The sequence below is a fragment of the Herpailurus yagouaroundi genome, unplaced genomic scaffold (assembly GCF_014898765.1).
Source record: "Herpailurus yagouaroundi ecotype Mexico unplaced genomic scaffold, PumYag 100, whole genome shotgun sequence".
Lineage (NCBI taxonomy): Eukaryota > Metazoa > Chordata > Mammalia > Carnivora > Felidae > Herpailurus > Herpailurus yagouaroundi.
Window position 1 is genome coordinate 72,639,181 of NW_024412391.1, and position 23,807 is coordinate 72,662,987.

At 36.1% G+C, this 23,807-nt stretch overlaps 1 protein-coding gene across 2 annotated transcripts in view; it reads left to right on the plus strand.

Moving 5' to 3' along the window:
- Positions 1 to 23,807, plus strand: part of SEMA3A (semaphorin 3A) — a 479,082-nt gene that overhangs the window by 183,282 nt on the left and 271,993 nt on the right. Inside the window, exon 3 of one of the 2 annotated variants that reach the window (XM_040472793.1) lies at positions 2,786 to 2,869. The exons of the other annotated variant lie outside the window; for it this stretch is intronic. The gene's annotated coding sequence lies outside the window, so the exon portion shown is untranslated. The remainder of the gene's footprint in view (positions 1 to 2,785; positions 2,870 to 23,807) is intronic. 2 annotated transcript variants of the gene reach the window in all.

Genomic DNA, 23,807 nt, shown 5'->3' on the forward strand with positions numbered 1-23,807 from the left:
CCATGTGCCCTTCACCCACTATTCACTTTTGCCAATAGTGCAGGCACTTATCTATCACACCCGAGTCTGTCCAGCATGATCCCTTGCACTCAGTGGTCACATCACTCTTAACTCCTCCAATGCGAGCAGTTCCTCAGTCTTTCCTTTACGTTCACAACCTTGACATTTTTGAAGATATGCAAGGCATTCATTTTGTAGAATGTCCCTTAATGCAAGATTGTCCACTGTTTCTTCAAGACAATCCCTAAGTTATGTATTTTGGATGGGAATCCACAGGCATGATGTCTCCCTTTTTGCATCTTATCATTTAGTATATGCTATTGACATGTCCCATTATAGGTAAATACTTGATTAGGGTGGTCTCTGCCAGGTTTCTCCACTACAAAGTTACATTTCTTGGGGTGCCTGGGTGGCTCAGTCAGTTAAGCATCCGACTTCAGCTCAGGTCATGATCTCACAGTCTGTGAGTTCAAGCCCCGTGTCAGGCTCTGTGCTGACAGCTCAGAGCCTGGAGCTTGCTTCAGATTCTGTGTCTCCCTCTCTCTCTGCCCCTCCCCTGCTCATGCTCTGTCTCTCTCTGTCTCAAAAATAAATAAAAACTTTAAAAAAATATTTTAAAAAAAAGTTACATTTCTTTTGTTCTTTGTGATCAATAGTATTTTGCAGAAAGATACTTTGAGACTAAATGAATATTCTTTTTCTTATCCCACTTTGCTTGTTAATTTTAGAAACCATTGTTATTTCTTGCCTATATTATTACTTTGATAATTGATGACTGTTTCCTAATTTTATTTATACCAATGAATCTATTACTTGACATTCTACTGTACAAAAGATTAGTTATCTTCTCCCAATTCATTTATTCATTTGTTTATATCAGTGTGAACTAATGGATTCAGTTTTATTCAGTGCATTATAATCATTTCTATAATTTTCTGGAATTGGCCAGTGAGAGTTCTTTTAGCTAGATCCTCTATCATTTTGACATGTCCAAATCACTCTTTAAGTATTTTGTTACTTAATGGGACAACACAATGTTCTAGGACTTTCTCTGCTGCAGCCCAGAAATTAGCTCTTTCTTCAAGGAGCCCTGGTTCCTTTCCCTGTAGAAATCAAGATCTGAGTGACAGGTGTAATTCCTGTTATTGGAGTTTTGCTACTCATAGTCCCTCTATGTGGACAGAAAGAACTAAGAAATAGATATATTCACACACATGCATGCACATACACAGCTTTCGGTCCACACTATAACTAGATTTATGTCTCCATATTACATGACTTCATACTGATAGAGTCAAATATTTTAAGAATTTGGTTTTTTGGGAAAGTTTTAGATTCACAGTGAAACTGAAGGGAAGGTACAGAGATCTCTCATGTACCTCCCATCCCCCACATACATTGAAAGCCTCTCCCATTATCAGCATCCCCCACCATAGTGGAACATATGTTACAAAGTTCATAGCTGAGTCACCAAGATCATACCTTTGGTGTTTTGTCTAAAAAGTAATCGCCATACCCAAGGTCATCTAGGTTTGCTCCTGTGTTATTTTCTAGGGGATTATACATTGCCTTTTACACTTAAGGCTCTGACCTATTTTCAGTTAATTTTTGTAAAGCAGGTAAATTCTGGTCTGAATTCATCTTTGAGTATGTGGAAGTCAGGTTAATCCAGCCCCACTTATTGAAAAGATAATCTTTTCTTCATTGTATTGCTTTGCGTCCTTTGTCAAAAGTCAGTTGACCATATGTAAGGAGGGCTATCTGTTCTATTTCATCCATCTGTTTGTCTATTATTTTACCAATACCACACTGTCTTGATTATTGTAGCTTTTTTTTCAAGTTTATTTTTGTTTAAGAGAGAGAGAGAGAGAGAGCGCACGCGCGCGCGGGGGGGGGGGAGAGAGAGAGAGAGAGAGAGAGAGAGAGTGATAAAGAGAATCCCAAGCAGGCTCTGCTCTGTCAGCACAGAGCCAAACAAGGACCTTGATCTCATGAACTGTGAGATCATGACCTGAGCCAAAGTCAAGAGTTGAACACTTAACCAACTGAGTCACCCAGGAGCCCCTTGGTTACTATAGTTTTATAGTAAGACTTAAAATCAGGTAGTGTCAGGCCTCCATCTTAGTTATTCTCCTTCAATATTGTGTTAGCTTTTCTGGGTCTTTTGCCTCCCTATATAAACTTTAGAATCAGTTTTATATCTGCAAAATAAATTGCTGGGATTTTGACTGGGATTCAATTGAGTTTGTAGATCCACTGACATCCTGACAATATTGAGTCTACTTCTCCATGAATATAGAATATCTCTTCACTTATTTAGTTCTTCTTTGATTTCATTCATCAGAGTTTTGTAGTTTTTCTCAGATATTGTACGAACTTCATTAGATTTATATCTAAGTATTTCATTTCACTTGGTGCTAAATGATATTGTGTTTAATTTCAAATTCCACTTGTTCGTTGGTATAAAGGAAAAAGATTGACTTTTGTTTATTAATCTTGTATCCTGCAACTTTGCTATAACTTTTTAGTTCCAGGAGTTTTCTTGTTGATTTTTTTGGATTTGCTATATAGATAAAACTTTGAATTTCTCACCACTAAGTATGATGTTCACTGTAATTTTTTTCTACAAATTCTATATTACATTGAAGAAGTTCCCCACTCTTCCTAATTTACTGAAAGCTTTTTGTTTTGTTTTGTTTTTGTCTTTTATCATGAATGGATGTTGGATTTTGACAAAGGCTTATTTTGCATCTATGGACACAACCATGTTGTTTTTCTTCTTTAGCCTGTTTATGTGATGGATTACACTGATTGATTTTTGAATGTTGAATCAGCCTTGCGTACCTGGAGTAATTTTCACTGGATTGTGGTATGTAATTTATTTTATACCTTGTTGGATTTGATTTGCTATTATTTTGTTGAAGATTTTTGCATCTATGAATATTATTTACTTGTAATTTTTTGTCTAGTTTGGTATTAAGGAAATGCTGGACTCATAGGATGACTTAGGAAGTATTCCTTCTGCTTGTATCCTGTGAAAGAGATTATAGAAAACTGGTATAATTTCTTCCTTAAAAGTTTAATAGAAGTCATGATGGAATCCATTTGGGCCTGGTGCTTTCTGTTTTAGAAATTTATTAGTTATTGATTAAATTTCTTTAACATGGCCCTTTCACACAGTACATTTCTTGTGTGATCTTTGGTAAATTATACCTTTTGAGGAATTTTCTCATTTCATCTAGGTTTTAAAATGTGTGGGCATAAAGTTGTTCATGGTATTCCTTTAGTATCTTTTTAATGTCCGTAAGATCTATAGAATAGATTCGATTTTAGTCTATTATTAGTTGTGGCTGTGCAATGACTTTTGGACTGAAATGAGAAAAGGGGAAGGAAAAAAAGAAATAAAATAATTAAAAAGTTTTGTTTTGCTAATTTATTTCAAGACTTTATCATCATCTCCAAATATTCATTGACTTTTAACTGTAGAAAGATGTAATTTTTCCAATCCCCTCATTTTACACATGAAATAATTGAGGTAGAAGGCAATGATACTACCTGACAAAGCAGCATGTTTATGTGAATGTAAATCTATACATTTTAGCCACAACGTGAAGGCAGTCTAAGGCTTTGCCTACCAAACATTATTTTACATTTAGTTACTAAAAAGGAAATAAAATGACTAAGACTTAACCAGTTAGATTTCATATTTATTGAAGCATTACTACAAACTGGGCACTATTTCATGATTTGAATCTTTCAATCTTTTCAACAAAAACATGCAGTAGTAATTAAAAACCATGTCACTAATGAGAAGATCAGTTTTCAAGAAGATTAAATTAATTGCTGAAAGTCTAATACGATCATCAAGTACGGCTCAAATTTTGCTGAATTGATTTTAAATCTGCTGAGCTTGACAGTACATTGCTACATAAGATATTTATAACAGAAGGAGGGCTAGAGTGAACCATGGCAAATGGCAGTGAAATTAAATTAATCATTGATTTTTAAAATTAGATTGGGGGGGCGCCTGGGTGGCGCAGTTGGTTAAACGTCCAACTTCAGCCAGGTCAAGATCTCGCGGTCCGTGAGTTCGAGCCCCACGTCAGGCTCTGGGCTGATGGCTCAGAGCCTGGAGCCTGTTTCCGATTCTGTGTCTCCCTCTCTCTCTGCCCCTCCCCGTTCATGCTCTGTCTCTCTCTGTCCCAAAAATAAATAAATGTTAAAATAAATAAATAAATAAATAAATAAATAAATAAATAAAATTAGATTGGGGTGCCTGGGTGGCTCAGTCGGTTAAGCATCCGACTTCGGCTCAGGTCACGATCTTCGCAGTTTGTGAGTTCGAGCACCTCCCCCCCCACCCCTGTCGGGCTCTGTGCTGACAGCTCAGAGCCTGGAGCCTGCTTCTGATTCTGTGCCTCCTTCTCTCTCTGCACCTCCCCCACTTGTGGTCTGTCTCTCTCTGTCTATCAAAAATAAATAAATCAAAAAAAAATTAAATTACATTAGATTGTGGAAGTGACTGATGTTTAAAAATCTTACCATCTTACTTGTGAAATAATGAATCCACTCAAAAATTTGTTTCCTAATTACCTATTGTATACTGGAAATTGTGCTTTCAATGGAAAATAAGATTATTAAAACATACCATCAAACAATTAATAATCTGTATTTGGAAAAACATACAGTTAATACAGTATATATTAAACATAACAGGGAATGCTTTATGTGAAATACATGGAAAACACTATAGAAATATAGCTTTAATGAGCCAGCAAGTACTTTCAAAAAATAAAGAGAAAGAGAGAGAGAGTGATGTAAGAGATTAGAGGAATTTTCCTCTTTGAAATAAGAAAAGTTAGAGATAATATGTTCAGTGAAGCCAGGCCATATCTATTATTTTCTCTCATTACTTACTAGTGTTGCCTGGTTCACTGTAGACATCCAATACTGAATAAACAAGTAAATGAAAGAAGAGATTATGAATGAATGCTAAATCACATCATATAGCTGAGACTTTGGGCATGGAATGGGGAGTGGCAAAAGACAAATCTGGAAATATTAATGAAGCATTGAAGGTTTTCACTATTACTTTACATGATCAGGACTTAGTTTTGTGATCTTGAGCTACAGCATCCAATGGAAATATGATGTGAACTACACAAATAATTTAAAATTTTCTAGTATTCATATTAAAAATCATGAATATATGTATACTCTACATTAAAAACCACTGATATGTGGGGCGTCTGGGTGGCTCAGTCAGTTGAGCGTCCGACTTCAGCCAAGTCATGGTCTCTTGGTTCGTGGGTTCGAGCCCCACGTCGGGCTGTTTGAGGACAGCTCAGAGCCTGGAGCCTGCTTCGGATTCTGTGTCTCCCTCTCTTTCTGACCCTCCCCCGTTCATGCTCTGTCACTCTCTGTCTCAAAAATAAATAAACATTAAAAAAAATTTTAAAAAACCCACTGATACACAATTAGGGCCAAAATTGTTACTTCTTATCATTAGTGTTAAAATTATTAATGAACTTGGGCACCTGGGTGGCTCAGTTGGTTAAGCATCTGACTTCAGCTCAGGTCATGATCTCGTGGTTTGTGAGTTCCAGCCCCATGTCGGGCTGTATGCTGACAGGTCAGAGCCTGGAGCCTGCTTGAAATTCTGTGTCTCCCTCTCTCCCTGCCTCTCTCTGACTCATACTCTGTTCTCTCTCTCTCTCTCTCTCTCTCTCTCTCTCTCTCTCAAAAAATAAACATTAAAAACAGTGTTAATTAATTATTTTACATTCTTTTTTATACTGCCTTTGAAATCTGGTATTTATTTTACATTTCAGAATTACATAGTCATTCTCAATCTTAGATTAGCTCCATTTCAAATGCTCAATAGTCACATGTGCCTAGTGGATACTGTGTTAAACAGAGTCTAGGTCTAGGGGTCTTGCTACTTAAAGTGTGGTCCTTAGACCAGCAACACTTGGGAAGTTGGTAGAAATATAGAATCCTTGGCCACAGTCCAGATCAACTAAATCAAAATCTGTATTTTCCTAAGAACTTCAGATACTTGTATGCACATGACAGTTGATGAAGCACTGTTCTAGATTACCAGCTTTAATGTAGGTATGTGCATCCCAAGCAGTACAGAAGACACATGCTATTGGAATTCAGAAAGATTGGAACTATTATTCATAGTAGTTTTCTTCTAAAACTACAAAGTAGGGGCACCTGGATGGCTCGGTCAGTTAAGCATCTGACTCATGATTTCAGCTCAGGTCATGATCTCACCGTCATGAGATTGATCACTGTATTGGGCTCTGCACTGACAGTGTGGAGCCTGCTTGGGATTCTTTCTCTTCCTTTCTCTCTCCCTCCCCCACTTGTGCTTGCTCAGGTGTTCCCTCTCCCTCTCTCTCTCTCTCTCTGTCTCTCTGTGTCTCAAAATAAATAAACAAACAAAAAATAACCCTATAAAGTAAATAAAACTTTACATATGTGTTAAATTATATTCACACTGGCATTTTTATTTTGTCCAAATGTCAGATTGTCTCATGTTATTAATATCTGGTACTTTGAGGTAAGAATTAAAGTTCCACAAAGGGGAACAAACATACAGTAAATGTCCCTGGTAAGTAGGTTTATGGATTTTATTATTTATTATGTTTCCTAGCAATAATTAAACTAACAAAGTGGAGACTATAAAATATTTTTTTTTGCAAAAACAAGAACACAAAGCAAAATAAAAAGTAGCAGAGATAACCATTTTAATTCTTACAGAAACTCTTCTTTAGTCTCAATTATAAGCAAAAGAAAAATGATGATGATATAGTCAGACTTACTAAACAGTAAGGTGAAAGCTGTAAGATCAAAATATCTACTTGAAATATAGATTAATATTCTTATAGTTAATGGTGAATTTAGCCCCTAGTGTATATTGTGTTTTGAGATATTACCTGATAATAGTATAAAGCCTGTATGATTAGTAAGACATTTGAAATATTTTTAATTTAATCTTCTTTGTTAGACATTTCCTCCATTCGGCTTTGCCTTGGGGAGTTCCAATTTGCAACAGTTGTCTCAATATAATTATTGATAGCAGCCCCTTTTGTTCTAAAAAGAGACACTGTTTGGAAAAGAAATCATTTGGTCACCCTGTTTATCACGTGAACTTAACATTTGTCTTTTGGGTGTTTTATAGTATGTGTAATGTATAAGTACAGTACATGTACATGATTTTAAAATGAATGACCATATATTCTTGTAAAAAAGATTTTTTTTGTTATGTTAGAGATTGCACAGTGAAGACCTGACTTGTGAAAACCTGGAATGTTTCCCAGGTTCACTCTTAGCCCCGTGCTTAATTATTCCCGGCAGCCCCTTTCAGGCCAGGAATATGTGTTCCCTCTCAGACTGATGCAAAGTGACAGTCTAAGCAGAACTGTGTATTTTTCTCTCCTCTCTCTCCTCTCTCTGCTCCCTAATTGTGGGAAGAGGGGGAAATAATTGTTAGGAATTTCTGAGGCCTTTCCTGCACAGCACATTGTTTACTGACCGAAGGAAAAGCAGAATCAACAGGAGGAAGCCACTTAACCGAGCTGAGTAAGAGTGTCCTGTAAAGCCTTGAAGGCAAATTTGCCAACTGTAAAGTGGATCATCCACTTCCGTTCACCTGGGAGAAGTTAAAGGTACTCTGGAAATGGAAATACTTAGGTTGTAAGCCAAAAAATTAAAATTAAGGCAAAAATTAACATTGAAATGGTTAAAAATGGGCCCCCCCCTCTAAATTAAGAGATGTTCATAGAATCTCTGAAATCCTTTTTGAGTTCTAAGCGTCTGTATTAAGGAAATAAAACTTATACAGTTGTTCTTTTCCATTTCATGTATATATATACTGTTACTTTTTACTTAAATGAAAGAGAACTAGGATTAACAGACTTTGGGGAATGAGTGATGAAATGTGTGTAACCCATAGAATGAGACAGGTAAGGCACTTGGGAGGGGTCAACCGAACCAGCAATTGAATGCCCCTCCTATGTGGAAACCAAAGAAGCGGAAGCTTCTCTGTCACACATGACTCTCCACGGCAGAGAAAAAGGTGTGAGGCAGGACACACTGCCTATCAAATATAGCAGGCATTTGGCAGGGAATGCCATCGAAACTTTAAATTGCAGGTGTGTCTTTTCTACTTAGAGAAGTCCAGTCCTATGCAGTTGCTCCCTTAGCACCAGATTTTTGGTATTTTTCACATAATGATGGGGCAAGTTTTCTCAAAGTGTGTTCTTTGGAATACTCATTTTTCCAATATGCTGGGGAGAAAAGATACCACTTTCAAGTAAATGGAAGAAAACCTTCACGCTTTACTACTGTCCTAAAATTCACACTGCACATTCACATACTTAATGGTCTTAGAACTTCTTGCAGTAGCCAAATTGGTTGCTTAACTTTCTTTATTTCATCATTACTGAAGCAGATTAAATTTCAGAAACTTTACTGTGAGTAACATCTGATTAGTATTCCAGGAAACTGGTATACCACAGAAAATATTTGGAAATTACCAGAATGGAGGAATATTGCTGGCATACCACTGTTTTTAGGATGCTGTTGGCCTTGATATGAATACCTAAGTTTAAAGAAAAGATACATATTAGGTAGTATTAGTAAAGCATTTTCTTTAATTTTAGTTGAATTCCAATTTCCCTTGCTCAGTTAATTGAGCCTTCCTCTGTCTAAAATAGCATTGTTGTTTTCATTCCTATATCAATGCATTGGCAAAAGCCTGGTTAACAAAGAACCTGACAAACAATATTGTGATATTCTCAGATATGAAACCTGTGATTTTACCAAGGCTAGGATGGATACATGGATATAGATACATATCTATCTATCTATCTATCTATCTATCTATCTTTCTCTCTATATATGCATATATATCTACATATATATATGAATTTTAGCCATAGTGAATATTTATGAAATGGATAGACATACCCTCAGAAGTATAGTGTTGAAAACCAACATTGTTGCCATTTGGATGATATAATATACTGTCGGAAAATAACTGCATTTACATCTCAGCTCAGGATTATTATTTATTTCTTATGGTGAAAAAAAAAAGCTGAGCTAGAAAAACAGAAAATTCCCTAAAGAATTTCTTGTTGGTGCCTGGGGACCAAATAGTATAAGTTTTCCAGATGCTCAGAGATAATGGTGTAATCTGACCTGCCCGTACTATGGTTAACTTGGTGGAAGTGTGGGAAAATATCTTTCAGCGCTGGACTTTGTAATCTAGTCTCATTTACAATCGATATGAGTGATACAGCTTGAAGAATAAAATAAAGCCAATAAGTAGTATTGGTGAAGGAAAATGATATTTAAAAATGTCCCAAGATGTTATTACCAATACGATTTTATTGTCTTGCCTACTTCCTCAAACCAAGTGATTTTAGCCAAAGTCACTTAACCTATTTGAATTGAATAATAAATATAGTTATTCTATTACTTTTATTTCTCAGCTGACTCTAGTATTAATTACTGATAATGATGGATACAAAGAGCCCATTATATGTGATAATAATAAGTGATTACAAATAGTTGGGTTAACAAACTAGTAAAGTGACAAACATCTAAAAGAATTATGTCTTTAATTGTCTCCCCCCAAAATATTTTGGATTCCATAAAATCAACAACAGGTGCGTGTGAAATTATCATGCCTATGTCTTGTTTCTTTTCATACGTTCTAATTTTTCTTTGGCTGTTGGTTTTTTGTGTGACCAGTTGAAATGGCCCTATCGACATAAACTATACTATCACTTTACCAAGATAATTAAATTTTGTTTTGTTTTAGTTATTTTATTCATAAATTCCATCAATTATCCACGCTGTGGCAGCCAAGGTGCCGAGAACTCTGGGTTTATCTTTCAACAGGACAGACGTAGTACCTGCCTTAAAGAAGGTTATAAATTGGTGAGAAAGACAATGACAAACAAATAGACTAAGTAATCACATTTAGTAATTAAAGGGAGTACTGAGGTATAACATATTATTACCTCACATCAAGGACAAAGGTTGCACTATGAGAAGCATTATATTATAATCATAATATTTGCATCTTTGGTGGTGTATGTTCCTGAATTTCTGAGGATGATCTTTCTGGCTGGATTTCAGTGTGACATAACCTTTGAAGAGTGTTGACAGTTTTGAGCCCACTCCACCAGGCCATCCTGTATCTTCCATGATTAAGGTTAGGGGTGAGGGTCATGGTTGCAAAATAAAGGACAGTCAGTGGCTTGTGTAAGTTTGTTTATGATTATGTTGGAAGTATCTGCCCAGGTACCAGAATTACCTGGTCATTTGGCAAAATGAGTTTCTAGTAATACTCAAAAACCAGATAAACTGCCTTTAGGAGGTGGACGATCTGCTTTTTCCTTTATTCACATTGATGTTTCTTTAGTGAATGTGATCATCCACAAGTTTTAATTCTGACCAGGGTTGAAACTGCTGAACCACTTTTGCTTTGTGGGTCCATTATTTTAATGGCTTCAAATGGGTGTGCATCTGTGTCTTTGAAATCACTGCACTTCAGAGGAGGTAACTAAAAAGTAAACAAAGAGAGAAAGAGAAAAAGGAGAGAAGAAACCAGAATGAGATTAGGAAGAAAGATGGTATTGTCTACAACGTATAGTCCATATGTGTGTCTTACAAAAGATTATGTCTTAATGATTCTTCAGTTTATCCCATTATAGCAAATTGCCTCAGAAGTGTGAGTGATAGAATCAGAGAAATTCGGTCCTACTAATATGACAAAAGCAGCCTATTCACCAAGTGAAGCAGCCTACCTCAGGGATTAAGAGAACTAACCTACCTGAAAGTTCCATTTTGTAGAAATGGGTGTGTTATAGCCAAATTATGGAAAGAGCCTAAATGTCCATCAACTGATGAATGGATAAAGAAATTGTGGTTTATATACACTATGGAATACTACGTGGCAATGAGAAAAAATGAAATATGGCCTTTTGTAGCAACGTGGATGGAACTGGAGAGTGTGATGCTAAGTGAAATAAGCCATACAGAGAAAGACAGATACCATATAGTTTCACTCTTATGTGGATCCTGAGAAACTTAACAGGAACCCATGGGGGAGGGGAAGGAAAAAAAAAAAAAAAAGAGGTTAGAGTGGGAGAGAGCCAAAGCATAAGAGACTGTTGAGAACTGAGAGCAAACTGAGGGTTGATGGGGGGTGGGAGGGAGGAGAGGGTGGGTGATGGGTATTGAGGAGGGCACCTTTTGGGATGAGCACTGGGTGTTGTATGGAAACCAATTTGACAATAAATTTCATATATAAATAAAAAAATAAAAAATAAATAAAAAAAAAGAGAAATGGGTGTGTTGCTAGAGCTCGTGACACACAATTTCTGTCTATAGATTGTGCTTATGTTTTAAAAATGTTTTAATATTTGTTTATTTTGAGAGAGAGAGAGAGTGCATGCAAGTGGGGGAGGAGCAGAGAGTGAGAGAGAGAGAGAGAGAGAGAGAGAGAGAGAGAGAATCCCAAGCAAGCTCCATGCTGTCAGTGCAGAGCTTGACTTGGGGCTCCATCCCATGAACCGTGAGATCATGACCTGAGCCAAAATCGAGTTATACACTTAACCAACTGAGCCACCCAGGTGGGACTAAATTGTGCTTCTTTTTAATTAATTTTTTAAAAACTTTAAAATTTGTAGCTGTTTTCCTTTTATTCCTTTCTTCTCAAAAAAAAAAAAGCCAAACAAACAAACAAACAAAAACCGCAATCCTAATGTGTCCCTGAGATTTACCAATCAAGAAAGCAAGTCAAATCAATAAAAGATGGATGTACATAAGGATAAAAAAATAAAATTTTAAATTTAAAAATTTTAAAAAGGATTGTGACCTGAGCCAATGAATAGCAAACTAGATCCTAAAGAACAGAGCCCTTCAAACTTGCTGGGACTAACTGGAGGGGGGGGGGGGGGGCGCGGGATTTAGTTCTCAGTTTTGTCATCTTCCCTTAGTTCACTCTCCCCTTGCTTCCACTCTTACAGCAGGTCAAATAAAGGTCTGGATGTGGTATACCCCGCAGAGGGTCTGTAAGGCACACAGCTGTTTGTATTTGGTACACAGGTGTTTCAGTCTTTAGTTTCCATCATGCCAAGAGCAGATTTTGAATGGAAAATAATTCACAAAATTTTCTGTACCTGGTTCACAGAATTAAGCCCACCCAGGTTGAAAAGGAAAACAAGGCTCAGTGCCACCTCAACTGTTGTGACCGACCAGACAAGCAGGTAAATCATTTGAGAAGATTTCCAAGCTTAATCCTTTGAAAATTGATCTTACCTCAGGGGGATACCAAATCATATTCTCCATCTAAATGTCCCCGCTTTAAGCTATGCTTGCTCAACAAGTTTTGTAGGAGAGAAAAATATTTTTTGCCTTGAACCAATGTGAATTCATCGTAAAGAAAATGCTTTATCCTTATTTTCAGCAGTTAAATGAAGCTTCTTTCAAAAAGTTACTTTCTATTATAAAATAATTACTATAATCTGTTCATATATTCCGTGGAATATGCACAGAATCGTGCGTATTTCTAAAGACACTAACGTCAGTATTTTAGCCAAAAGTAATTTCTGCCACAGAGTCAAACGCAATGAAATATCAAACGACCAACTTTTTTGAAAGGAAGTAATATACTACATGGGTAGTTGCTTATGCAAACTTAAATAATCATAGTAAATAAAAATAATAATATAATGTTTATTTCATTACCTTTATTTTAGGCTAACATGGAACATGTTACCGAGGCAAATGTTTGACTTGCAAGATAGGTGACCCCGATTTTAATCTGTGCTCTGCCATCAATTAGCTGTTTTTTTTTTAATATAATTCCCTTAACCTCTCTTGATTTAAATTCAATTATCCTTAAAATTGGAGAGTTTGACTATATTATCTCCTAGGTCCCTAGAAGCTGTAAAATCTCTTTGATGCTAAAAGGCCAACCTCACATAATTCCCATCTCCATCAGTACAGATGTTTCTATCTGGCCCAGTTTTGATCAGGGTTTATATGAACTAATGACATGAATATCGTGTCCATGATAAACTACTTCAAATCTATATTTCACTTCTTAGGTTTTTATTAACATACATTTTTAAAGTTATATATCAAATAATTAGTATTTTAACTCCAACAATTAAACCAAATCAGATATACTAGGAACAGAGTGGTTCTAGTTCTTTGGGATAATAAAGATTGCTAAATAATCTGGCGTGTGTGTGTGTGTGTGTATAGACATATATGTATGTGTGTATATATATGTATATATATGTATGTATGTATATTTGTGTGTTTGTGTGTGTGTGTGTATATATATATATATATATATATATATATATATATATATATTTTTTTTTTTTTTGCCAGTTGACAATTTTAGGCTATTTATTGTTCCAGGATGCCAGAAGGAGGGAGAATTTCCAAAGAGAGAGAGAATGGGTGTGGAGGGGAGGAAAGAGAAGGGAAGGGGAGGGGGAGTGAGGAAAGGGGAGGAGAGGAGAGGAGAGAGAAGGGGAAGAGGAAGAGGAAGAGTAAGGGAAAGGGAAAGGGAGGGAAGGGAAGGGAAAGAAAGGGAAAGGAAAGAAAAGGAAAGGAAAGGAAAGGAAGGGAAGGGAAGGGAAGGGAAGGGAAAGGAAAGGAAAGGAAAGGAGCAAAGAACAGTGAGAGTAAGAAAAGCCTTCTACTAGTTGTGCAGAAAGGTTCATTTCATTCACAGGAGGAGTCACTCTGAGGTTGCTCAATGATCAGCCATATGTGTGAGTAGCAAATTAGAACCATTCGTTTTCCTTGAGGTGGCACTGCAATTCTCGGGAGTAGTGTGGATACGCTGATGGGTCATAATTAGTTGGAGGTGAATTTCAAGTAATTTGATATTTGTTAAAGGAGCAAACTTTGCAAATGATTTTCTTTAAAGTAAATCAGAACACATTTAGGTTAAGCCTATAATAATAACCCTTTTGCTTCTATTCTGACATTCTGTCTTGAGCAGAAAGAAAAAGTAGAGTAATAGAGGGCTGTAAATTGTTCACAACTCTGATAGTGCGTGCCTGTCTAGCTGAGAAAGTCAAGGAAACCCTTTGGATGAAAATTGCATAAACTGAACTCAAGTTAGCCTAAGGAAAAAGGTAAAATACTGGGCAGGGCAAGGATAAAGGTTTGCTTCAAATTTTACTGAAGCAGGTACTCAGTTATTCCACTGACCTTCCTCTCTCATTTGTACCTGAAACCTTTCCGTGCTTCATTTACTTACTGCAGACCTTGTGTTACAGGACCATTCCATTTCAAACTGGAGATGAGAGGGCAAATGTCACAATACACGTACATGTACACATGCATGCTATATATGTATATGTGTACATGTGCTGAGTCTTTTCTTTACATATATTACAGAGTATGTGCCATATACATATTATATACATATTAAAATGTATTATATGTTGTATTAATATGTGTGCATATGCGTTTATGTATTTATATATGTATACATATATACATATTTACATATATGTATATGCATATTTATTTATATGTGTGTGTGTGTGTGTGTGTGTGTGTGTGTGTGTGTGCGTGCTCCTGGGGAAAGACTGTGTTTCACTCAGATAGTATGGTATTTTGGTACTTCCACCTTAACGATAAATCATCACGGCCATCAGGAACTGATGCCATATCCAGAGGACTAAAGTACAATGACATACAGCTTCACCAGAATACACTGGATGTTAATATGGAAGGAGTGTGTAAAAGCAGTGGTTCTCTGCTGAGTTGCAGGAATAAAAGTTTTTACAGCTAATTAATTTGATTATTCCCTTCAAAAATATTTGGAAAACAGAAACAGAGGAATAGAGTTACAGAGCCACCATTTCCATTTTTAAAGCTGTTGGCCTCGTTCAATTTACATACAGTTTGCTTATTTATTGCTATAAAAGAATCAAACAGGTTATAAAAAAATAGAAATTAATACACCAATCAGGCTGTTAACTGTGAGACATATAAGCAAGCACTTAATATGATTTAAAAGTGGAAAAAGGGTTTTCTGTCCTAAAATTACAACTTGGCATTTCATAGCTGTGACTAAAAAACAAGACTGATTTAATTTGGTTAATTAGTCTTCGTGTAATTGACTATGTGTGTGTTAAGGAATATTTGGTGATTTTATTAAATATTTTAGACACTTAAATGACCACTGAGTCACTTTTATTTTAGCTTTTACTTCCATGCTGTTTTGTACAGACCTAGTCCTAAAGCTAAAGATCATCTTGTTAATGGTGACATTATAATGTCTTTATTTTTATTAGGAATAACAAATAACAGTACATGTGTTTTTAAGCATAGGTCTACCTATGTGGAAAGACCTAGAAGAAAATTCCATTTTTAAAGACTCAGGAACTATTGCTTAAAATAATATATACAAGGGGCAACTGGATAGCTTAGATGGTTAAGCATCCGACTTTGGCTCAGGTCATGATCTCGCGGTCCATGGGTTCCAGCCCCACATCAGGCTCTGTGCTGATAGCTCGGAGCCTGGAGCCTGATTCCGATTTTGTGTCTCCCTCTCTCTCTCTGCACCACACCCACTCGCACTCGCTTGCACTCTCTCTCTCTCAAAAATAAATAAACATTAAAAATTAAAATAATAATATATACAATTTTTTGGCATAGGTACAGGATTGTTTATTGCCATCTTCTGACAAATTTACTCAGTGTTAGATAAAATACTAGGTCCTGAGAATTTTAAAAATCTGTATAGTGATCCTTACCCTTAAGAAGTTGATACTCTCACAGTTGTGTGTGTGTGTGTGCATATGTAGGAAAGTTGAATAAAGACTACACAGTGTGAAAAGATATTTTATTTTATTTTTTTTTAATTTTTTTTTTCAACGTTTATTTATTTTTGGGACAGAGAGAGACAGAGCATGAACGGGGGAGGGGCAGAGAGAGAGGGAGACACAGAATCGGAAACAGGCTCCAGGCTCTGAGCCATCAGCCCAGAGCCTGACGCGGGGCTCGAACTCAACGGACCGCGAGATCGTGACCTGGCTGAAGTCGGACGCTTAACCGACTGCGCCACCCAGGCGCCCCTGAAAAGATATTTTAAAATATTATATGCAATAATGTGTAAGTATTTTAAAACTTGCCATCGTACCTTTGCCAAAATTGGTGAAATTCACTTGACAGGCATTTTTACCCAATATACTGAAAATTAAATTAAGGAGTATGAAATGACTTTCATAGATTTGACTATATTTCACTTATAATCTTTGTTATTTCTATGTGTATGATAAACAACCTGCAACTGTGATTTGATAGACACATCAGTGATTAGGTAATGCTTATATTTAAGGTTGTAAATATTCTCAATAAGCTCTTATATAGAATATTCACATCCTTTCTGAACCATTCTAGCAAGTCCTGTGGTGACCAAACTTCAGCTAATTCATCATTCCTATTTTCTCACTCACCAGCTAAAGCAATTTCCTTCCATTTGTGTGCCAGTTGGCCCTTCAAGTTTCTTTTCAATTATGTTTTTAATTTTTTTGCGTTGTATTTGGCTTCCCATATCATTCCAATTTTAGGTAGTACCTCTTTCTCACTCCGTGACTCATAAGTCATTTTTTTTTCATTTCTTTCTTCTTAACTCAAAAATGTGAATTCCCCAAATTTGCCAAAGGATAATGATTTCATATTCCATAGTTACAAGCTCACACCAAAGTTGTTTAATTTTAAAGTCACTTTCTCATATACAATTTCACCTACACTGTGTAATGCCGAAATGGTCTCTTGCTTTCCCTGTTAGTGCAGTACTACTAGAAAGTTTTCTAAAAACACGACTTTGACCAATTCAAAAATGTTCAGTGGGCCCTCATTTCTTACCAAATTATGTTATAATTCCTGTTCTAACATTCAAGAACGAGCATTCCTGCTGAGATACTAATAATTTTCTAGCAATATTTTTATTGTTTATATATAGCCTGTATATCAGTTATATCTCCTGAGCATTAAAATGTACCCTGAGCTTCATCTGAGCAAGATTGCTTGCTCACAAGGAAGCAAAATGGCTGGAGTTTGGGGCAGAGAGGAAATCAGAGAGATGGCAGGGATGAGACTGTCACTGGCTTCGTCTACTATGGTACGCTGAGTAGTGCAGACAGAGCTATGTGAAGGGAGGTTTTCAGATAGTTGGGCAGGTGTGGTGACACGGTGGAACATAAATATTTAGTTCTGGTTCACTCTAAATATTTGTTAACAAAATAGTATAGCCCTCTGAATAGCCAAAGAAAAGAGCAGAACGTAGTTACAATTCTGAGATTTGGTTCAGAGATCTTTCTCTTGTATTCACAGTACAAGAATCCATAAGCTAGAGTAAAAGCAGTAGCTCAGAGAATACGTACAGGACCTTCGGAAACAAATAAAAATGATTAGATGTGATTATAAACTTAGCTTGGTTGCTTGCTAGCCTTGATACCTGGGGTAGTTCTTTAATTTTTTAAGCCCTAAAGTTTTGAAAATTTCAGGGGCACCTGGCTGCTTCAGTGGGTAGAAAATGTGACTCTTGCTCTCAGGCTTGTGAGTTCAAACCCCACATTGGGTGTGGAGCCTACTTTAAAATAAATACTTTTTAAAAATTAATGAATAAATACATGTGTAAATAAATAAATAAATAAATAAATAAATAAATAAATAAATAAAATAACTTTTAAAAACTTCAAGACAAAACTCAAGTAGAAATCTTGAACTACAACATAGAGTTCTCTGGGCTTAGAAATGGGTTCAGGCATCAGCAGAACCTTCAGTTGCTAGGAAAGTGGGCAAGTAGGCTGATGACTAGGGTAGGAACTCAAAATACAGGCCACATGAAAATTGAGACAGATGATTGGACAATTTCAACTCATAAGAATCTAGAAGCAAACTAGCCAACATTAACACAATATGACCCAGGACAACTTACCAGAGACAGTGACTTGGTATCTAAATTTCCACTGAAGATCAAGACATTTATCCAGAAGACTGAGTGTGCCCTGGCCCAAGGCAGCCTCAAGCAGTCTAAAGAGGAACTCCCAAACCCTCTCCCCTCCAAATTAAAAACTGGATTTTGGTTTTTTAGGCATGATTGTGGCTCATTCTCATGATGAATAGTGCTCTGGGGTACTAGAATCCTGCATGGTTATGAGGAGCATCTCAGATCTGTGTACCTGAATGCATTTTATCTGAACCACATGGATCCAAAATTGGGGTAGAAACCTAATGAAAATACGTTATCTTAATATATCGGTATCCCTGAATTTATTGCTGTTACCAGGAGCCAGAACAAAACCACAGGAGTAATTTTTCTTATAGAATTTTGGCTCTTCTACTGCTATCCTTAGCCAGAAGCACAATGCCTGCGTATTCAGGAGAATTAAAAAGAACAGGGGGAAAAGTTATCTACATTGTTGTAGGCCCCCCAAGTAGTTTGCTTCAGGTTACTATTTATTTTTTCTCAAATATTTACATTCTCTCATAACACATTCTGGAATCATAATGTTATATTGTATAAAGTGTTTCATCTTTGGGAAGAGCTGAGAAGATATTTATAAACTTGTATTGGCAGGAATACAGACTAATGAAGATGTAAAATATTCATTATCTGATTAAAATAAAAATACAGACTGAATTAATACAAGAAAAGGGAAGAATAACATAATGTCATAAACAGTAGTGGAGAATCCATCATCCATGTCTATCTTTTGTGGAAAGACTCATTTTGTGATGCTGACTCATTTATAATTTGTTTACAACTTTAATTGAAAGGGAAATTAACTCATGCTATGTTTTACTTTTGACAGTTTCAGGTATGCCAGAATAGATTTTTATTTCCATTTTCAAATGTCAGCACTAACACTCTAAAGAAGAAGTTCACTAATGGTTGGAACAATTTATATTGGGATGCATTTTTCCTTTTAGGGCAAGAGTCATTATTATGATTATCATATGTATCTAATATGCACTCTGTTTTTAATGAGTACTGGAAGGATGTAGGATAAATATCCTGCTTTCAAATACTGTAAAACCTGATGCAGGAAATAATGAGTTTGACCATCATTTGTAGAGATAAGTATTAAAGGCAGTGTGTGTGTGTGTGTGTGTGTGTTTGTGTGTGTGTGTGTTTGTGTGCGTGTGTAAAGAGCAAGCATTAATAGCAAATGCTTATACAGCATTGACAATGTGCCAGATGTTATAAATGCTTTAAACATATAAACTAATTTAAGCTTACAAGCTATGTGTTAGATACTTTTATTGAACGCATTTCATAGACACACAGGGACATATAATATAAGATGTTCCAATAAAGGAAATGCAAAGTCTGGCTAAGAAAAAGACACTGCATGTCCGGTTGCCAACATTAAAATTATAGGCCCTACAAGATTGGTTTGTTGTAGTTCTGAGGCAAGCACTCCTGACCTTGTGTTCTGTGCTACCTACCATATTACCAAGAGGGAGTGATTGGGACAGCCAGACTGTGAATTCTCCTGCCTGCATGTACATGGTTGAGGTCCACAAGATTACATAAGAGTACAGAGTCTATCACATATCCTTATAATGAAATATATTTTAGAATTGGGGGATATCCTAAAGCAATTGAATCAGTGAAAAAATATATTATACAACAGCTAATAAAAAGGGAAGATACTGTACGTAAATGAAAAAAAGTTCCATTTGCTAAAGTATGTGATTGCCATTATTTATTTTTAATTATGCAAAATTAAAAAAAACATTTTTAATGTTTATTTTTGAGAGAAAGAGAGACAGAGTGCAAGTCAGGGAGGGGCAGAGAGAGAGGGAGACAAAGAATCCGAAGCAGGCTACAGGCTCTGAGCTGTCAGCGCAGAGCCCCAGGTGGGGCTCCAGCTCGTGAGCCATGAGACCATGACCTGAGCCAAAGTCAGATGCTTAACCGACTAAGCCACCCAGGTGGCCCTAATTATTCCAAATTTTAAAAGACCTATAAATATACGATTTATACCCAATATTAAACCTTCTTAAAGGCAACTCCTTCAATTTTCTCCACAAATAAACTGCATTTTATCCTTTCCACAGATCATCTATGAAATGTCTATTCTGTCTGTAAGTTTGAGTCTGAATAAGCTCCAGCAGTTTCTATAAGCTCTTAGTCTGTACTTTGTGAAATAGTCATCTGACCTGTAATGCTGATGGAACGTGAGTAGAAAAAAATTATTTAGATGTTTGCCATACATTGAGTCAGTCTACCCAGGATTGGTGAATTAAAAATTGATTTAGGTTGAAATGTTTCTCCTGATTGTATTTGTAAAAAAGTTGTCTTATCACCCATATCGATAGTTAAATTTATAGATACAGCTATAGTTATGGATATGGATATAGATTTCCCTAGCTCTTCCTGTAATGAAAAGTAATTTAATGCAAAAAAAAAATCCACACTACCATCATTTTAAAAGTTGCATATGTTTCACTGAATATATACAGTAGTATGATTATATATTGAAAATATAGTAATCCTGAAAAGTGTAATTATGTTAAAGCTATACTTGATATGATTTCTCAATTGACATAAAACAATAATGTGATCAAGTAGCATTCAATTTAGTAGCATTAAAATTACTCTAGTGAAAGTGTACAAAATTCTCCAAGGAGGGTCAAACATACATAACTTTGCTTTCATAGATGCTCTTGGTTCAAAAGCTCTTGCATAACTGTTAAAAGAAGATCTTCTCTGTCAAAAGAAGATAACATTATTCACTTTAATGAATGTGAGGATTATAATTATAAATAATAATTATAAATAATATTATTATTATTGAGAAAGTTATATTTTATTTATCTTGTTTATCCATGAAACTCTTAAAGGTACGCTAGGCTACGGGCACCTGGGTGGCTCAGTTGGTTAAGCGTCCAGCTTCGACTCAGGTCATGATCTCACTGCTAGTGACTTTGAGTGGGCTCTCTGCTGACAGCTCAGGGCCTGGTGCCTGCTTCAGATTCTGTCTCCGCATCTCTGTGCACACACCCCACCCCTCCCCCATCCCCCGCTCATGCTCGTTCTCTCTCTCTCTCTCTCAAATATAAAACAAAACGTAAAAGATTTAAAAAAAAAAACTTAAAAGTTTCAGTCATTCTCATATTGCATTCTATTCATTTATCCATTCATTTGTTCACCAAATATGTATTTATTGACTACCAACTAAATGTTAGTCACCATTCTATCTGTTGTAGGTGTAATGAAGTATAGGAAATGTCTGAAAAGAATTGAGGCAGATGATCACGTAGAGCATCAAGAACTCTTGCTATGTGTTGTATCCTCAGTGGGCTTTGCTCTAGATCCCATCCTCACCCCAGAAACAGCGGGGTGCCTTGCCGTCCTTTTATGGTTTGTTATACTTCCAAGTGCTCCGCTTCCTTTTGACTGGGCTCATCTCCCACTTCTTCACTTACACCTTACTTTAATGCCTTCTCCTAACTAAATGTCCTCCTTTATGACATCTATATCTCCTCCTGAGCAACATTTGACCAGGGAAAGATAGCACTTCTTTCCCAGCACTGTAAATATTCCTGTTTTCTTTTCTAAAATAAATACCTAGGGTTTATTGCAGAAAAATTAAATAATACTTGTTTATTTTTATGCTCTTCTTTTTTTTTTCAGTAGCATATCCACATCACACTTTCCCCAATCCCCTCATCAGATCTTTCCCACCCCTCACACCAACACACGCATGTACAAATGTCTATATATATCTTACATACTTTTGAGAGGTCAGTCTTGCACAGCTTTAGGAAACCAGTTTCTGTTTCCAGAATGATGGGGTGGAGTAGAAAATTTGGAGAATTGTTCTCATATCTTTGGTGGCAATTTGTCCTAAAGGTGGTAGCCAAATTGAGGCCATAAGAAACAAACTCCATTTAAAAACTACACATTTACACAGGATCTATGCAAAAGCAGTATTCTACATAACCTCTCATCTGTAGTATAAACTGAGTGAAAAAGTTGTTAATCATCATTGATTGGTTAAGAATACAATGTGGCTTTTGAATGTATAGATGCTTTATTTTAGTGTGCTTGGGAAAACTAATTCATATGAAAATGAGTAACATACAGGTATCTCAGTATTGAAGTTGTTCAAACATCCTGGTCTCTAAAATACAAAATCATCCTAAGTTATTCCTTTTCGTTGCCAAAACTTTAGTTTCTTGGTCACAGAAACCAGTTTTGTGCAACAAGGGAAATATAACAGATGGCAAAGCCACAGCTCAGAAAAGAAAAAAAAAATCATCCCTTCTGGTTTAGATAATCCCTGGAGGTTTGCTTTTAGAATAAGACTAGTTTCCTACAGCAATACCTTAAAAAGAAGAGTGAGGTTTTGTGGTTGGAATTTATGACCAGAAGTGAGGAATACTAGGTTGTAATTTTGGTGACATCATTTATTCATTGTCTCTTACAGTGGTAAAGTAGCACTGATTAATAAATAAATATTGACAGACTGTTTCTAGGACTCTGTGAAAAGCACACGAAGCAAATATTCATTGTCACCAGAAATATGTAAAATATTAGAATTCCAATATCAGATGGCAAAATAAATGAAACATTTATTTTGAGAGACTTCTTTCTACCAGTCTGAATATATGGAAAATCATGCAGAAACTAAGAGTGATTGTCTCAGATTGTTTTTTTTTTTTCCACAAGGTTGAGAGAATGGTATTGAAAAGGGTAGAATTATCTTCTCAAAATACAGTATATAAATCTTTCTTTGGATTAGTATGTCACAGTTTCTCTTTCCCTTCAACTTTTACATGGTGGGGAAGAATTCCTCAGGAGTTCAGCAGAAACATCCATCTATGAATACCCGTTGTCCACAGGAAGTGAGGTGAGTTTGATAAAATAGTCACAACTAAGCAAGGGCAGCCTCTGACCTTTGGAAATAGAAGTTTTTGGAATAGAAGTTCTCTAGTTTGAGAACCTGAAGTTCTCATGCGCCCACTGACCCCCAAGAAGGAACAACCTAAGTAAATGAAGTGCTGGACGTGAATCTAGAAGGTGAAAGAGGGGGAACCAGTCACCATCTGATGCTGTGTAAGAAAGTGCTGCCAGAAGAAGTGTAGAGAAAGATTTGTCTCTGAAGACAAAGACTTGACCTCAGAGCTTAAAGGGAGAGGTTGTTCTCTCTCCGATCAGATAAATCCTGAATATCTGCGCTTGCTTTGGAGTTATCACAGAAAGGTACAAACGTGAGAACTGAAATGCCATTCTATTAATACATTTAAAATCGGACCAGAAATCTTTATCGTATTTTATCTGATTTTTACCCACATGTTTTTCTTTCATTGGTTTATTAAGTTATTTGGGTCATGACATTCATCCTGTTTAAACCATTTTCTTTACTTTTATGAATATAAGCACACCGATTTTTGCTCCACTTAACCACTAGCAAAAATTAGTGCCTTTTATAAAATTTTGTTCTGAGTCTTTGTTGCTTTTCAGTTTCATTTATGGAGAGCCAATGCACACAGCACTGATGAATCAGATTAGGGAAAATCACAGCAGGCATTGTTTAGGATTGCTGTTACAGAGCAGGTACACATTCTTGTTCCAAAACAAGGGACCTGAGCATTATGCCAATGCCTGTATGTTTATGCATCTTAATACTTTAAATGTTACCTGATTACATTGTATGAAATCCTAATTATATACCAAGGAAAATTAAAGGTAATAGAAATCTGTGTTTCAGAATGCATTATGGCCC